This window comes from Pagrus pagrus (assembly GCF_965226575.1).
Source record: "Pagrus pagrus genome assembly, chromosome: 2".
NCBI lineage: Eukaryota > Metazoa > Chordata > Actinopteri > Spariformes > Sparidae > Pagrus > Pagrus pagrus.
Window position 1 is genome coordinate 31737188 of NC_140186.1, and position 15846 is coordinate 31753033.

Below are 15846 nucleotides of genomic sequence, written 5' to 3' on the forward strand. Positions count from 1 at the left end.
TGCATGGGAATAACGGGTTCAATTGAGCAACAGAGAGCAGCTATGTATGAGCAAAAGACAGGGACAGCAAGACTGAGAAAAATGTGGAAAGCTGGCAGACGGAGAGAGTGTGAAAGAAAACAGAAAGAAGGGGAAAAGAGGGAGTTTGGTTTTAAATGGTGGACCGAGTGATTCTGCCCCTTCTCCATGGCTCCTTGACTTCCTCCACTCTCTCAGCCCCTCAGTCCCTCCTTGAGTGCCAAGACCAATGACAGGTGCTTGGCTCAGTGAGGAACCTTTGCATCTCAAGTCACCACTGTCATCATTTCCTCCCACACAAATCAGGAGCCCGTTCACAGGCCACCACTGACATCTGTTACATATTTCAGAACATATACTATTTCGTGGGAAAGGCCAGCCAGGCACCACGCAGAGAGTTCGGCTAATGCTAATGATTGCTGGCATGTGGTGCAACAAAAGGCAAAGTCAGATTCAGAAATATCTAATTGACTGGCACAACAAACATAGAGAGATTGTCTTGGGGATCTTGGTGAGGCAACAACTGACAACTTGTAAAAAGGTCTAGTACAACCCCAATTCCAAAATAGCTGGTAAACTGTACAACAATATGTTTAACGACAACAGTTTAAAGTGTTCCTGAGCACATATTGTCATATCCTTTATACAATCATGTTATATATATATATATACACACACACACATATATATATATATACGCATATATTCAACATGGACAAATTGGTGAAAAGGGTTCAACTGTTTTGGAAAGGCAATTGCAGATACTGACGAATCATTATCAACAGCAGGGGTTTGATGTGATGGGAAAAAGGTTTAATTTTAATGGAGCAAAGCACAGTGACGGTTTAAGCTAAAAAATAAATTCAGCATGCTAACATAAAATTAGAATGCTAACATGCTGATGTTTTGTACATTTACGTAAGTACTGTACTAAGGTACAAATTTGAGGTACCATTTTATGTAACTACATATAAAATACTTCTACTCCATGACATCTTATAGGTAAATACTGCACTTTTATGCCACTACATTTAGCTGATAGGTTGAGTCACTAGTTTCTTTTCCAGTTACAAATTTCCATACCCTTCCTGTCCTGTGAAAACCATGAATGTCCAAATGTTGTAATTCTGAATTTAAAATTTTCTGATAAACCTAAGAATTAAGTGTCCATGCGTTGTCCATGGAGTAAATCATTCTACTCCCTAAACTAAATTAACAATTTTAACACCCTGTTCGATTAGCTGGAAAATAAACTGAAAGCTGAAAACACAAACACATACAGTACAAACAGACACAAACAGCCCTCTAGAGATAGCTGGTTCTCACAACTAGTAGTTTTGGCACTGTGGGCAGGTGTGTGGAGATATACAGTATGGAGATGCTGATTTCCTTTTCTAGCAGGACTAGTAACTGGTTTGCTGACCAGTAAGTCTACCTTGTACATTGTATCTTGTACCTTGATGATATGACCGTACTGAGATACAGGAAATACGTCAGAGAAAGAGTGGGTATGACATGAGACAAAGGTTTCAAACAGGAACATAAACATCAAATCTTACAGAACGTAGGATGATCTTCACTTGAGAGGCAGGTAGGCTAACCATAAGTGGGTGAAAGAATGAATGAATAAAGTTAGTTAGTTAGTTAGTTAGTTAGTTAGTTAGTTAGTTAGTTAGGAGTAGTTGACTAGTTTATCATTACACCTACATTTTGTCTTATTTCAGCCTCAATTACTTCACAACATGTTGTGGAAAAACAATAGTTCACTACTTTCCCACTGTCTTCTCCCACCCCCACTCTCCCCCATGTACTCTGTTGACCTATTTGCTTTTACAGTATCTTGTAGTGTTTGAGTGGCTGCAGTCCTCCTCTACAATATGTTTCACTGGCTGCCATAACTTCTTAAGCCTAACACAATGCAGAGCAGCCAGTAAAAAGCCACAGAGGCTACAAAGCAGCAGAGCAGACAGCCATCTCACTGCGACAGCTGGATGTGTTTAATATTTACTGTTACAAGCCGGTGTTAGCGAGCTCAAACTCAATCCAAATGATTGAGCCAAAATGCCAGGCTAGTGTGTGCAGGTAAAGAACAAGCAGCGCTCATGACAAGAATTAGGGCTCAATGTAGATTAGAAAAACACAATAATGCCTGTCTGAAGGAATAATGCTACAAGAAAGATCACCAGAGCTAGTGATACATCATTAGAGTGAATGACAAGCCTAAATCAGAAAGGCTGTAAATAAAATGAGCAGAATGCTTAATCTGACTGTGTCCTGAAGTCTTCAAAGAGCCTGCAGATAAAAGCCCCGACTGCTAATTACTGTTCCAAGAAGCATGAAGCCCAATATCCCATGAGAGGTGGTGTGTACATGTGCAAATGTGATGTAGAACCGCACACTCCCACAAGAAGACCACTGAACCTTCATGTAAACAAGGTGTTTTATACACATTAACAGTCAAAGGTTCTGCTTCACAGTATCAGCCCTTTTTAAAATTGAACTGAACTAAACATGTCCATCATGTCACACTGGTTTGTTTAAAGCATACAGAAGTATACACTTCAAGGGTAAGTCCAGTTTACTACTTGGATCTTATGGTTTGGTCATTAGTTATGACCAAGGTCACTGACTGTTCATTGAACACCTCCCCTGAACAGTGACTGTCTCACCAGCATATCGTGGCATATGGCAGGCCTTAAAATCCACATGAAACAGAAGGCAAACTGCTATTTACTTCTCTATATTTATGTATCCTGTAAAAAATGGACAGTAGCCAATCGTGTTAGTGAGTTATGCCTTCTGCCATGCAACTACATGTCAAAGTAGCCAAGTCTATATAACCGGCAGCTTTCAGTGAACACAGACAATTAAGTGATGACAGAGCCGGCCAAGAATGACCTGAGTGGGACCTGAGGCGGCATCCGAGACCAACGGCTGCCAGTTTGACGACAGGGAAGCCAAGTTTGGCTTTTGACAAGCTGGGACCCAATATTAGTCAGCTAATAGGACTGCTAATATTAGCTGCATGCATAAACAAGAAGGCGGTAACTGTCTAACATCAGCTTAACTCTGTAAGCCACCTCAGTACTGGAATTCCTGTCCGCATTGGCCTTGGAATTTGTGTTCTGTCCCGACACCAGCCGTGTTCACTTGGAGTACGATACAGTTAGCTGCTGTTAGCGGTTACTTTAGCAACAAGTCAAGCCATGTGTTCATCAGGAAACTTCGTAAATCACCAAAGGTTCAGGAGGAGCAGCCAGAGGAGGGAAAGACCAGAGAGAAATAAGGGAAAAGGAAGGAAAACAAGAAAACATTTTCTCCATAAAATATGATCCAGTTTCACCCAATTCAGTGAATAAAATTAAAAGTTTGGGTTTTTGTACAGTAATCAGTGAAACACTCATCTTCAGTAGTGTTTTTCTCACAAGGAATCTTAGCTCAGTCAGTATCTTAGTAGTAACTTTGCAGTACTTCCAAGGTAAAGAAGTATAACTACATTTTATGTCGTTACAAGTTACATCAAAACATTTAAGATGGCGCATTCACTGTGTAGTATTTCTTGCAATACTGTTTGCTACTTAAGTCGCCTTTAACAAATTCTCATTTCCCAAGCAGTCAGCTAAAAACAATTAAATGACAGCTGGAAGCAGAGTTTTCAAACAAATCACGACAGGAGCTTAGCTGATGGTCGATAGCTGACATGGTCAATATGTTACCTTGAGTAAAAAGCTAACATGATGACCTTACATACAGCTGTAAAAGCACAATAACAGGTGTGCAACAGACAGAAGATTTCATTGCTGTGTGCAAGGATCAGAGTAGCAGAAGAAATGTAGACAGATGTGTGGCCTCTTAACACAATTTTCGAAACCTGAACAACTGCGGTCACCCTGAAATGGAAATCTTACATCAACTCAGGGAGAAGTGGTCAGTCAGAGTGGAGGTAGAAGCAGCCAGATTGAGGTCAACGGCGCTCTATATAAGCAGGTGCGACAAGGGGCTCAGGGGCCTCAGAGTCCTGTCAAGTGGACACGAGGTGGAGACAACCATGTCCAGACTGATGCTCTCTGTGCCAGAGGGAGATACAGCCAGCAGATGCACTCATCGCCATTGCCTCGTCTGGTTTACACAAACGAGGATGCATAGACACATACCAAGCACCTGCCTCACTTACGCTTGCTACTCACAGCTTAACTCTATGCTTCTATGTTTCAGGAACGGAGTCTTTAAGTCTCTCAGTTCACTGAGTCTTAAACTGATAAATTCATTATGCATGTACACAGGATTTTATAGAAATTTCTAGTTTGTGAATTGTAAATAGATCCCCTAAATTAACTGAACCGGGAATGCACTGACCCTACAGTACATTGGCACACACATACACTAACACTCCAACCACTCTACTCTCGCACATCTTTAAACCTTCAGTCATGTAGGAGCAGTTAACACACAGCCTCCCATTTATGGTGTACTGCTGATCAGTGAGCTGCTACACTGTCCTGGCTGAAGCAGTTCAGACACACTGACAGGTGTAACCCCTTTGTTTCCACTGGGCACGTCTCTGTTACCTGGCATATGCGCCACTGTTTTGTTCCACCCTCTACTTGACTTCATATCCCACCGGGAGCGTTTCAGAAGTGAAGCGTCATGGCTGCCTGGTTTGGTTGACTTGCACAGACTGTTGTCTCCTTGGTTTTTGTGCTTCTACTGTGATGGAGTAGGCTACATATTTAAATAGTTTCGTCATGTGTCTGTTTTAGGTGTGTTTAGTGTTGATATTTCTGACTTTGTCACTGTTGAGCCTGCGATGGCACCAGGTGTTTTATTTTGAAAATCAAGCTCTATGGCATTGCGCTGTCTGCAGAGAGCTGCTTCTGGGACGCTGCTGACACGTGTTGTGACGGGCCCGTAGGAAACTGGAGGTAACTGAGGGAGAGCAGACCCTTCCTCATACACTCACTGTGCAGAGTTTTCCTGCATGTCTTTCCATGAGAAAAAGTTGGTGCTGGTCCATATATTCTGAATGTTTTAAATGTTCTGGACAAATGGGAGAATTTCCGGTTAAATATCATCTGTGCTTATTGAACGTACAAACATTTCATGGAGACTGCTGATGCCATGCAGTACCAAACAACTGCCTCTATTTGATGACCTGGGAAAGAGACTCAACAATCAAATCAAGAGAGTCAAAAGCCTGATTAAGCTGATTAAGTCTTATTCTGATGCTGGCTCAGTCCATGTGTCTGCATCTGCGTTCAGTTCAGAAGCTCAAATTTAGTTTTTGCTCATATTTAATATTTTCACCTTTGGCGAGTACACTTTGTGTACACTTTCATGTTTAATGTGAACACAAGGCTGGACATTGTGACCAAAAACATTGAAATATCTTGAACTTTAATAGGTTAGTTACTGGATAACAGAAACTCTGTCTCAGACTAAAAGCAAAGCAGATTCTTGAGGTGGCATATCTGTATTAGAGTTAATAAAAAAGACGCAAGTGGATGCAAAAGTACAGGGCGCTCTATCTTAAGCTCGGTGCAAGGCGGTGCACAGCGTAGCGCAGGTGTCATTGCTAGTGTCAGTCCAACACAGTTGTCATTTTCACGCCCAGTGCTCACGCTGTGTAAATAGCAAATGTACTTGCAGCCACCTGTGCGCCCCTGGGTGTGTTGGTCTTAAGTGAGGTGTGGTCAGATGCACTAATGGCGGATCTTGAGGCAGTGGAAAGTGACAGCACCATAGACCTACAAAAAGCTGCTCTAAAGTCAAAGGCGCAGTCCCTTTACTGCTATTTAAAGAGTGCATTATTCAGACAGTAAGACACTGTTCACACACTCTGATTTTATGATTTGTGAGGCTGCTTTTTAGTAATTTAAAACATTTCCATGACCACAGTCATGTCACTGTTACAAATGTCGTGGCACATTTGATCAACAAAACTAAAAGCTGGAGAGGAAACTCTACAGAGAAAACAGAATTAAACTTTCAGCTTCTAAAATAAATATGTTGAGACAGGATCTCAGGATTTATCAGGAGTGGACAGCTGCTTCACTCCAAACTATTTTACTCTATGAATCTGAACTGTGTGTGTGACTTTTCAAAGAACACAGAACATTAATTCACGTGACATACTAACCCATCCTGTCAGCCAGTCAGGAGTTTTAAATAATCAATAAAGTTTATCAGCTGTTCCTTGTGTGCAAATTTGCATGTTAATGTAGAGATACACATATTGTTTCCGCTGCTGGAGGATGCTGCAGGTAACGTCATTAATATTTGCCTTCCCTCTCATCCCACCGTTATTGATCAGGCTGATTTTTATGACCCGTCCTGCCTGATCCACAGACTGAGAATTGCACACACAAAGAGGGACGCAGCAGCGCTCCTCCTCCTCAGTTTAATATCAGTGTATTTTTTCATATGCAGTCAAACAGAGTTGTTGACGGGACAGATGATTGTGAAACGGCGAGGCAGAGGGTCCACCAGCCGAGGATCACATCCTTTTCCCTCAGCGAAGAAGAGTGCCACTGGTTAATATGTGCCAGGCCCTGGCGCACCTGGCTCTTAAAGGGAGACGACACTTGGAAAGGTTTGATTTATGTTCCGCCCAAAACAAACCCATGACTAATTCAGAGTCTAAATACAACCCCTTTGCGTTGTGTGCAGCACTTTGCGCCATGATTATCCGCCATTTAACTAGCAAAATGGACTTGGACACACCCTAAACGCACTCGCACGTTGAGTTTTAGACCATAGTCTTCTACATTTGCTCTTGGCAGGAAAACTGAGGTTGAAGTCGTCCGCACAAACAGTTCAACCCAAGGCTCGATGACTTTAAATCTTAAACATATGGACATAAAAAGTCTGGAAAAATTAAGATTAAATAAATCATTCTTCGGTTGTTTTTGCCTATTTTAATTTTAGCAAGAGGTGAGGCAAGGAGATACCACAGTACACTGAATCTCTTAAAGCATTACCACATGGGCATATGATCACCAACATGACTATCTATCTAAAAGCATAAAAGGTTTATTTCAACAATACCTAAAAATCCCCTTTTATGCAACTGCTGCATTTCAGAAGAAACCCACCCTCACCCTATTCAAACACATATTCATACAAGACAACCAATGAAGGGAGGGCGCTTTCAGGTTCAACAAAAGATGCATACTGCCCAGAGATACCTTCCGTCCACTGTCAAGGTTAAATTTCTCTACCCATTCTGTACCTGATGACCAAAGTACAGTTAGCACTCACAAATTCAAGATTCAGGATTAGATAAGAGCACAGAGAATAATGTGGCTGCTTCTGGCTCAGTTAGTCTTTTTGAATAGGAAATTCTGAACATGTTACTAAATAGGAAACTACTAGAGATGGTGATCTGATAAATACTGGACCTGGGGTTAGGATACTCTATCAGTTAATTAACACATTTGCCTACGGAGCAGATGAAATTGTTTGACTAGCACGATCAAACGCATGCAATCACATCAGTCCACTTTGATCAGTTTCATCAATATCAGCACTCCTGCCTGGGTTCCTGTAAAGTGTGCTCAACTGTATCCATTTGAACACAAACGCCATAGCAACAGAGTGAGTGTCTCCATGAGGCGGAGTGTGTTAAAGTGGCAGAAGAGAGAGGTGGGCAAAAATAATAGACTGCTAGTCTTAACCGGAGGGGAGTCACTCCTCTGCTGATGTCGCTGCTCCGTGGCACACTTGCCATTAGCGATGACGTTTGATGTACTACATGCAGAGCGCAGGCCGAGATGCCTTTCATTATGCATGATGTTTGGGGATTGGAAAAAAATACATGATGTATGACGGGAACGGTGTTGGTGTGTAGGGGGTAATGGACGGATAAGGAAAGGAGGGATGGAAGGAAGGAGGGCTGGTGTGAACAGTGTGGTGAAACAGCATTGTACTGCACATAAGGGAAGCAAGAGATGAAGAAAGAAAAAGGGATGTAGTTGCCCTGGTAATTAGTACAGTTGTAAGTAAGGTCACTTGGATGAACCCTTAACAGCTGCTGATAGTGCTCTGGCTTCAATTACTCCTGCTAGTTGCAGTACACACACACACACACACACACACACACACACACACATTGAACATGTAGATGGAGTGAGACACACACACACACACATACTGTAGAGGGCAGTGAGATTTCCATTGTTTCCCTTTCTGCAATCATCCTGGTCTCCCCATTCTGCCTCACTATGTACAATCAGTGGCAGTCAATGTATCAATCAGCAATCAGAATTCGGCTTGCTGGGGGACACTTTCTGCCTTGGTCTGCTTCATTCTCCTGTTGGAGCTGACTGCCCGCCTGCCTGCCTGCACCATCCCATGCCAGTCTAATTTTGCAGGCAATTTGGAAGGAGGCACTGTGAGCCACTGAGGGGATCTGAATCGAGATGTACTGTAGCATGTCTTCTCTTTGGTTAGTTTTCCTTGTGCTGGGGATCGGTGGCACCTTTGCTTTTCCTTTGTGCTTCACTGAACATGTTCAGATGCACAAGCTGCACGCTAGGAGCTGTGTTGTAGCATTTCTGCGCCAACATTTCTGCTTTCTGTCTTTTGTGTCCTTATTTTCATATTTGCTCTTTCTGGCTTTCTTCTGCATAAGTGTGAGAGACTATGTGAACTATGTTTGATCCTGCTACTTCATTTGATTCTTCTCCCTGACAAAAGAACTGTGTCATGTTACCTTCAGTTTTACAGTATTACATTATTCAAGGTCAGCAGATACAATAGGTAAGACTTAACAACAAATAATGGTGATAACATAACCCAGCCTTTCAGATTGCCCTGGCATCAAACAAATAGGGGGCAGTTTTTCCCCCTTTCTCAAGGTTTAGTTTAAACCCGTTATGCCATTTATACTATATATTTCATTTGTCTCTATGCAAATTCATTATTGCACATTTTTAAAATTATAAAGACTGAAATAATGGCTACTATGTCTGCATTCATGTAACCATTTAATCACCATTGGTCAGTTCTATTCTTTTATTACACAATAAGTGCCAAATAAAACTTTAGCAGGTTAACACTGATACTAAATTCTGAGAACAACTCATTCTAGGGGTGTAACAAACACAGGTCTGTGGAAGCAGGCATACTACACAACCCTTGTACACCACGATTGAGTAAAGCTGGCACAAAAGCCTTTCCATCAGGTTTGAATGTTTCATTTCAGTTATTGTCAACACAAAAAGCCTTTCATGTTCTGACATTTATTACAAAGTTTACAAAAGACACTGAAATGGGACTCCTTTTTTTAGGGGCAGGAATTTGCCTTGGTGTCTGGTGCATAAAAATGAAGGCTTATTACTGCAACAGTCAAGAACAAAATTACAGAACACAAAAATTATAATGAAAATAAAAGTAAAAACTATAACAAATACTATAGCAAGTATGTATGTTTTAGACTCACAAAATTGTACAGTTTTGTGCAAAAGCTCACAGCATAGAGAGTATATGTCATGGGATGATGGTCAAAGATGTCAGCTGATGTAATGTATAGAGACAGACGTCCACTGGGGGAGCTTGTTGATGAGACCAGCTGCAGATGAGAATAAAGCACAGATTGGTAATTTATCACTGGACTGGAATTCTGCTCCTAAAAAGACACAGGTGTGGCAGGACAGTTAGTTTAGTTGGGACACATTGTTTTTATTAGAACATGTTAGTACTGTGTTTATTATACAGTGTGAACTCTGTAGTGTTTTGAATGTTTTTTGTAAAGCCTTCTGTACATGTAAGATATGATTAGTAAGATTTTTAATTTTAATATTATAGACAGGATTTATTCATTATTACATACATCATAGTGCCATCTGCACTCTTTCAGGGGGGAAGTAAGGAGCAGTTGTGTACAAGACTAATTATTTTAAATTGTCATATAGCCCTAACCCTGCGGAAAAAAACGTGTTCCTCAGACAGCCACATGGTTTTCACAGGACACACGGTTTTCAAAGAACAACTAACTGAGATGTTCAGCCCCTTTAGATGTACTTGTCACTGTCACTCAGTCCATTGCTTGATGCAGCTGGATCTACCAGCTCTGCAGGCCTGGTTGTTTCTTCATGGGGGTAGAAGCCGGAGCTGCTCCTTGTTCTTTCCTGGAGCAAGAAGTTAATGATTTACTTACTGTATACAATATCTAAAAGTGTCACTGCTACAGTTAGAAACGCTTTATTAACTTTGTAATGTCCTCAAAAATATATAGCGAAGTTACATAACAGTCTCATAACCGTAATGCCAAGTTGTTAATTAATTGAATGACAATATTCGGTCTACTACTGGGTCCATACAATCACAGTTTTAGAGTCAGCTGTCACAAATAAAAGCAGCTAATAACTGACAGCAGAGCAAGAATACAGCCGATCAAAATAAGACTGCTATCTTATGATCTTCACGTGTAGCGTTTGTGTATACAGTACGTTTACATTATAGCTTACAGTACCTAGAAAATAGTCACATCACGCTAACCGTAACACTTCGTGTTGTCGTTAGTTACATTAAAGACATGTTTAGATGTTACTTACCAGTCTAAAGAAACGTTGTGAGTTCATCATTTAACTCGTCCACAGCCGTCTCCAGTGTTAGAAAGCTTCAACAAAATGTACTCCTGTTTAGCTTCTTTTAATGTCGCTTCTTTTCTCTGCACACTCTGTTGATAGGGTTAGTTCATTTTTTAAATCTTTTAAACTAAAGTTATGTCCAGATCTTACAAAATGCACCTTTAAAGAAAGTGAGAACGATTCCTGGGGACATCCCTTTATCCGAATATGCACCAAAACTTAACTGGGTCTATTCTGGGCCAAGACCCATCCTCAATCCAAATTTCATGGAAATTCGTTCAGTATTTTTTTTGTTATCCTGCTGACATACCAACCAATCAATCAACAAACAAATGGACACATAACCATAACCTCCTTGGCGGAGGTAATAAATGTAAAACTTTCCCAGTGCTGAAAAATAGCTTTCTACCGGCATGTCATTTCAGTGTGAAGTCTATGGGGCACAGCCCAGGAGAGAGACACTAGTAGTGTGCAGTAGGATGCACAGCACTGAAAGAAACCGGGAAAAAAGAACATGTTTATGGCATATGCTTCATGAATTATTCAATTCAAGACTGTGACCCAATAATTCAAAGGTAAGCTGCTCACAGGTGCATACACTGGAGAAGGCTTCTGGGAGGGTATGCATTACAGACCTACTCTAGCCTGCTGGCTCCCCAAACATATAAATCAAATAACTAACTGATAAGACTCTTTGAGGCTTTTAAAGTTTTGTTGGACCCAACTGATAACATTTTCAAACCATGAAGACACACCCCAGAGAGTTTAAGATGCTCATTAAATTGTGTGTTTATAGTTTTGTCTTTTGTAATGAAGTGTGTGAAGGAACTTCCCTTCACAGTTGGTGACCTTCTATGCTGTGTCTGTCAGCTGAGTGCAGCTGCCTCTGATAAGACTGAAGTAAATACCCCTCTATCAGTCCTTGGATACATTTGTCTCTCACTAAGCAGCACATCTCAGGCTAGACTGACTATTCTGTCTCAGTACAGAATGCATGTGCGTCAACCCAAAGATAGCCTCCAACATACGGTTCTACCAAGGTCACTCTTAAGTAAACATGGACATCCAGCGATAGGTTAAACAGACTACTGATTGGAATGCTCTTCAGCATGGTAGTGGTTGGCACACTGTAACAGTCTCTATTATTCTCCCTGATCAAGCTTGTCAATGAAACACTGCTTCTTATGACATTGGGTGTCTTGGCATCTTCTTCATAACCACAAGGCCACTAGCTCTACAGAATTTCCGTCACAATGTGTATGAGGAAAAGTCTAGCTTGTCCCATCTAGTGTGAAGACAAACAATGTGTTATCTGGCCAGTGATGACATTTAAACAAAAAGAGTTTTTTCCTTTTCTTTCCTAGTTTCACAACTTCTTTGGCATTTTTCTGTGATGTTGAAAAACACAAGCACATAACACGTTTCTGTGCACAATTATAAACATGCCAAAGCGAAAGACAATGATGTCAAACCTTTAATCATCACATTCAGCTCAGGGTGTCAGGAGTAGGGGTGCCACGAATCTTAACACAGTTTACATAGACTTGCAAAGAACATGTTTATCATGGCAGTCTTGAGTTCCAATGACTTCTACAACTCTCATTTTTCTGTGATGGAAAGAGAGCAACACAAACTACTTTGTCACAAAAAACATTCTATAATTCTTGGTTCAATAATTAATTTATTATTGTAATCAAATGAGACCAAATCTATCTATCAATCTTCTGTAGCCGCTTATTCTTTTGCAGGGTCACGGGGGGGCTGGAGCCAATCCCAGCCGACATTGGGCAAGTGGCGGGGTACACCCTGGACAAGTCGCCAGTTCATCATTGGGTAGATATGGGAGCATATGCAAACTCCACACAGAAAGGCCCCGCCCTAGCCAGGTCTCAAACCCAGGACCTTCTTTCTGTGAGGCAACAGCACTAACCGAACGCAACTGCACCGCCGTGCTGCCCATGTGGCCAAATCTGCTGGGTCAAAAATATACATATAGTAATTCTAATATTTGGTTATTAATAAGTGTCCCTCTGCCATTGTTTTAACCTCAACTAGGTGCTTTTGATAGTCATCCACAAGCTTCTGGTAGTCCTCTTTTTGATTTTTTTTTTTCTTTTTGACACTCCTCTTGACAGAATCAGTAAAGTTGAACTAAATTTGTTAGCTTCGTGACAGGGACTTGTTTCTTTAGCACAGTCCACATGTTCTTGATGGGGTTCAAATCAGGACTTTGGGAAGGCCACTCCAAAACCTCATGTATAGTGTGATTTAACCGTTCTTTTACCATTTTTGACATGTGTTTGGGATCACTGTCTTGTTGGAACACCCAACTGCATCCAAGCCCCAATCTTCTGCTGATGATTTTAGGTTTTCCAGAAGAACTTCTTCCTCCTCCTTCTTCATTATTCCATTTACTTTCTTTAGAGCAGCAGATCCACTGGCAGCAAAACAGCACAAGGGCTTCTTTCTTGCATGGCAGCCTCTCAGCCCATGGCGATGCAAAACACGCCTAACTGTGGACACTGACACCTGTCTTCTAGGAGCTTCCAATTAATTGCAGACTTTGACCAATTTTCTCTCAACAGCAGGTGATAGTTTGTGTTTTCTTCCTGATCGTGGCAGTGCCCACCTTTACTTCAGAGTGATGATGAGTGGTTCCAGGTTCATTTTGATTGATAAAAATGTGTTTGTGTGTGGACTTTCATTCATCCTTAAGTAACTTCCGTATGTCACACAAGTTGTAAAAGATGGCAAAATATCCAAACAATCAAAATTGTTGTTGATTGGCTAGTCGCTTTAGCACTAGTGAGGTTACAGATCATCATGTCATCACATGGAGTAACCCACCATGTATGTGAGCGAGGGCATGGCTTTATTTATAGAGAAGGAAATAGAGATGTGAAGTGGGAGGACTGCACACATGCATATGGTGGATTTACATTTGCTCTTGACTAGAACAAATCTCCTGTACAAATCCCAGTGGATAACCACTCTCGTCATCTTTACCTAACATTCCCTCACTCCCTCCATCTTTCACATTTATTTATAACCATCACAGAGATGGGGGGTGAAAGGTGGAGTAGTGCTTGAGAGTCTTAAGGGATTTCCTGCTATCTCTGCTGTTTAAATATAAAATACACATCCAGAAAGCCCCCTGCCCCGGGTAGGTCCTTCCTTCACCACTTTCTACCCAATGCTTCTGCAATGCTGATCTCTTGCCATGAAGAGCAAGAAGGCTGAAACAACTGGCTACTGCATATTTGAGTCATAATCAAAAGTGATATCTGGATGCCCACTTCATATCCTGGTTAATGAAAGCAAACGACTAGGCAGGCCCTCTCACTCACTGTAATGAAGCTGTCAAAACAAGTAGCAGAAACTTCTAATGTGAGCGGCGGCTGTTAATGTTTCTTTGCTTTTCATCCCAAAGGTAAGTTAAAAATCGACACACACCTCATTGTGAACATAGTAGAAGAACATCAGAGGGAAAAACTAGGAGACTGGACTTTACAGAGTTGCAATAAACAGTGAAAATGCTCCCCAGAAATTTCTACTCCTACCCTTCTCGCCATCGCTTACCAATAATGATGTCACGTCTCCCGAGTAAGAGCCTGGGAGTTTTACATAACATGGGGCAAGGCTCCGAAAGGGGGGCTGGGGAGAGGGCAATTTTGTGTGTGTGTATGTGCATGCGTGCAAAATTCTGCCCCACTCCTTTCTCACTGATGATATAATACTTTCAGGTCGTTGCCATGGAAACGAACGGCACCACTGGCTGGATTTGGCATTGGGGGTAAGATGACGAAGGGGAAGGGGTTGTCTAACTGCATTTGGAGATTTGGATGGCAGGCTCTTATTTGGATTGCAGTGTGTGCGTGTGTGTACACGTGTGTGTGTGTGTGTGTGTGCACGCAGTTGCTGTTTTGCTGTTCTGATGACTAAGCATATTATATACAGTTTGCTACAGACCAGAGCCGACCTCTGGAGTAAAGGCTCAAGAGAGGATTTCACTGTGCATGTTTGTGTGTGTGTGTGTGTGTGTGTGTGTGTGTGTGTGTGTGTGATAGAAGATCAACACAAAGAAAGTAGAGAGTGATTGACAGCGCAGTACAAACACTATGATCCATGTGAAGCCATGTGATGAAACACTATTGCCATAATAGGTGAGGCTCTATCAGTCAAATATGAATTACACTTATCGGGTGACACATCTCACCGGCTGGAAACAAAACTTGATTCGCTGAGTAGCTGTTATTAATATTGCTGATGTTTTCAGGCCATCACCTTGATAGATTTTTCCAGTTTATTATTATATTCATAGTTTTGACCATTGTTTCTGTCGAATATGATAACGTTGTCCTCACCAGTATAACTGCTAATATATAAAACCAGTATGATGGTGAAAAAATCTCCCATGATTTTATTTTATTTTAAACAGATTAAAATGTATTTGGAGTTAAAGCCAAAAGTAAGCACTCTACAAAATGTCAGTTATAATCCCTCATTATAAAAAAAAAAAGAAGTGTGCAACACAGTAGAGTAGGTTCAAGTTAAACCAGGAGGTTACGGTTAGCTGCATATTATGATGGATGGATTCCCAGACTTAGTTCAGACATAGCTCTGAAGCTGTGATTAGCATCAGCGGTTGAATTCATGCTTCACAATAACTGGCTCCTCAAGCACATGAGTGAATCACAATCATTGTTTTATTAATCTGTCAGTTATTTTCATGATTAAATGTTTAATCATTTATTCTATAAAATTTAAAAAGAAATTGTGAAAAATGCTCGTCATGTATTTCTAGAGCCCACAGTGACATCTTTAAGTGGCTCTTTTTGTCCAACTTAAGGTCCAAAACCCAAATCATAAATTACAAAGAAATCCTTATGTTTAAGAAGCTGGAACCAGTAAATGACATTTTTGCTTGAAAAATAACTGAAACAATTAATCAATTATTAAAATAGTTAATTATTAATAATAAATTTTCTTTCAATTGACTTATTGATTCATCGAATAATCGTTGCAGCTCTAAGCTACCAGTTGTTAAAACTAGAAACACCCAATCATTTTAAGGTGTACTGCTCAGTCAATATAACCTAACATTAATCACCATTAATCTGATGATATATTCATGTCAATGGTGTTAGGTGTTACAGCTGCTTGTATACCTCGACTTGGATCAGGAACAGGGCCATAAAAAGTTGACATTTCAGGATGCTGGGGCAGTTCATGTATGTGT

General features: G+C 41.0%; 1 protein-coding gene across 1 annotated transcript in view; it reads right to left on the reverse strand.

Annotated features, from left to right (window-relative positions):
• Positions 1 to 15846, reverse strand: part of LOC311250846 (sodium/potassium/calcium exchanger 3-like) — a 73480-nt gene that overhangs the window by 29666 nt on the left and 27968 nt on the right. The gene's annotated exons all lie outside the window — the stretch shown is intronic.